Raw genomic sequence first — 3485 nt, 5'->3', positions numbered from 1 at the left:
TAATAATAATATTAATGTTGGTATTTGTTAAGCGTTTACTATGCGTCAAGCACTGTTCTGAGCGCGAGGGTAGATACAAGGTCATCAGGTTGTCCCACGGAGGGCTCACAGTCTTCATCCCCATTTTCCAGATGAGGGAACCGAGGCCCAGAGAAGTCAAGTGACTTGCTCAAGGTCACAGGGCTGACAGGTGGCCGAGCAGGGATTAGAACCCACGCCCTCTGACTCCCAAGTCCGTGCTCTCTCCACTAAGCCACGCTGCTTACTTACACGCTCCCTCCTGCTTGGAATTCCCTAATCGGCAAGGCCCTTCTGGGAATCACATCTCCCCTAGGAAGCCTTCCCTGATTTCCTTTCGTCTCCCCACCCCGGCTTTACCACTAGAACCGACTGCCCACTCCCATTTAAACCAGTTTTTTTCTTCTTAATTGCGTTTACTGAGCACTTACCGCACAGAGAACATTGTACTAGGAGTTTGGGAGAGTAACAATAATAATAATAATAATAATAATAATGGTATCTGTTAAGCACTTACTATGTGCCAGGCACCGTATTAAGCGCCAGGGTGGTAACAAGCAAGTCGAGTCGGACGCAGTCCCACATGGGGCTCACCGTCTCAACCCCCATTTTACAGATGAGGTAATAATAATAATAATGTTGGTATTCGTTAAGCGCTTACTATGTGCAGAGCACTGTTCTAAGCGCTGGGGGAGATACAGGGTCATCAGGTTGTCCCATGTGAGGCTCACAATCTTCATCCCCATTTTACAGATGAGGGAACCGAGGCCCAGAGAAGTGAAGTGACTTGCCCACCGTCACACAGCTGACAAGTGGCGGGGCCGGGCTTCGAATCCACGACCTCAGACTCCCAAGCCCAGGCTCTTTCCACTGAGCCACACTGCTTCTCTGAGATGAGATGACTGAGGCACAGAGAAGTGAAGTGACTGGCCCAAGGTCACGCAGGAGACACGGGGCAGAGATGGGACGGGAGCACAATACAACAGAGTGGGCGGACGCATTCCCGGCCCACAGTGAGCTTACACTCTAGAGGGTAAGGCAGACAGGAATATGAATAAATAAATGATTTATTTCTTCTTTCATCGTCACTGGATACCGGATCGACATCTCCTCTTTCATTCATTCATTCAGTTGTATTTATTGAGCATTTACTGTTTGCAGAGCACTATACTAAGCGCTTGGGAGAGGACAATAAAACAATAAACGGACACATTCCCTGCCCACAGCAGGTTTACTGTCTAGAGGAGTCAGGGATTACGACACCACGGGGTTTTTTCTTCTCAGTCAGTCAATCAATCATTGGTATTTATTGAGTGTTTACTATGTGCAGAGCACTGTACTAAGCGCTTGGGAGAGGACAATATAACAATAAACGGACACATTCCCTGCCCACAGCAAGTTTACTGTCTAGAGGAGTCAGGGATTACGACACCACAGGGCCTTTTCTTCTCAGTCAATGAATCAAACGTTGGTATTTATTGAGCGCTTACTATGTGCCGAGCACTGCACTAAGCGTGCGTAGTGGTCAGAGCATGGGACTGGGACTCAGCAGGTCGCGGGTTCTAATCCCGGCTCTGCCACTTGTCCGTTGTGTGACCCTGGGCAAGTCACTTGACTTCTCTGGGCCTCAGTTGCCTCAGGTGTATAATGGGGATGGAGACTGGGAGCCCCACGTGGGACAGGGACTGTGTTCAACCCACTTTGCTTGTATCACCCCTAGAGTTAAGTACCGTGCCTCGCACATACTAAGCGCTCAACAAATGCCGTAATCGTTATTATTATCACTATTGTTACGGTACAACAGAATTAGCAGACACGTTCCCCGCCCGTAGCGAGTTTAACAGTCTAACCTAACCAATCCCAACCCAATCCTAGTTGGTTTCTCCGGTGAAATTGGTTTCCCTCAAACAGATACAGTCTCACTGGATCAAGGAAACGGTGAAATTTTTGAAGGTGTCACAGCAGGGTAACTAAATTATTAGCGTTTCATATTCCCATGGGAACGTTCATTCCACTTAACTCAAGACAAGTACAGAAATGATGTCCACGATGGGGGGAAACCACAGGAAACGGAACAGTGTGAAACGTACAACGGGGTACGGAAGGAAGAGAGAATTGGGAAGTTTGGATCTTGGCTTAATTCCTGGATGAATCTATTACCTGGCAAAGGAAAACTAAGCTTAATGATTTCCCCGAGGCCACCTGTGCCGTTAAAGGAGCCATTGTACAGTGCCGACTGCTTAGTACGGTGCTCTGCACACAGTAAATTCGATTGAATGAATGAACAAGTGGGATTTTCTAGGGTCGCGGAGGCCAATTCAGGGGGCCGAGACTGTGCCGTCCTTACAACCGGGAAGCAGCGTGGTCGAACGGATAGAGCGCGGGCCTGGGAGTCAGAAGACCCGAGTTATAATCCTTTAGACTGTAAGTCCTTTGTGGGCAGGGAATGTGTCTGCTGTGTGACTGTGGGCAAGTCACTTCACTTCTCTGTGCCTCAGTTCCCTCATCTGTAAAATGGGGATTAACCGTGAGCCTCCTGTGGGACAACCTGATTACCCTGTATCTACCCCAGCGCTTAGATCAGTGCTCTGCACATAGTAAGCGCTTAACAAATACCAACATTATTATATTGTTATATTGTCCTCTCCCAGACGTTTAGTACAGTGCTCTGCACACAACAAGTGGTCAATAAATACGACTGGCCGACTGACTAATCCCAGCTCTGCCGCTTGCTTGCTGCGCGACCTCGGGCAAGTCACTTCACTCCTCTGTACCTCAGCGACCTCATCTGTAAAATGGGGATTTATACCATGAGCCCCTTGTGGGACACGGACTGCTTCCATCTTGATCGGCTTTTATCTACCCCAGCGCCGAGTACGGCGCCTGACACATAGTAAGCGCTTAATAAATACCATTTTAAAAACAACGACCACGAAAACTCCGGAGGGTGGAGTGAGGAGAGGGATAACTGCACCCCACCTGCACCACAGCTACCTGAGTGTAGGATAGTTATTCCTTCATTCGATCGTATTTATGAAGCGCTTAACGTGTGCAGAGCACTGTACTGAGTGCTGGGGAAACTACAATGCAGCAATAAACAGACCCATTCCCTGCCCACAGAGTTAGATAAAGTCTAAAGAGCAGGGGCCTGGAAAAAGCAGGCTTTCGGAGTGTTTGCAATCATCCAGTTGCTGGGATCGGGACCGCTGACCGTCTAGTGGACAGAGCACGGGCCTGGGTTCTCGTCCCGGCTCCGCCACGTCTCTGCTGTGCTACCTTGGGCAAATCACTTCACTTGTCCGTGCCTCAGTGACCTCACCTGCAAAATGGGGATTAAGGCTACGAGCCCTATTTGGGACCGGGACTGTGTCCAACCCGATCGGCTTGTATCTGCCCCGATATTTAGCACAGTGCCTGGCACGTAGTGAGAGCTTAACAGATACCATTAAAAAAATCAAATGAACAAA

The sequence above is a fragment of the Ornithorhynchus anatinus genome, chromosome 1 (assembly GCF_004115215.2).
Source record: "Ornithorhynchus anatinus isolate Pmale09 chromosome 1, mOrnAna1.pri.v4, whole genome shotgun sequence".
Lineage (NCBI taxonomy): Eukaryota > Metazoa > Chordata > Mammalia > Monotremata > Ornithorhynchidae > Ornithorhynchus > Ornithorhynchus anatinus.
The sequence above is the reverse complement of the archived record's forward strand: the minus strand, read 5'-3'. Positions refer to the sequence as shown.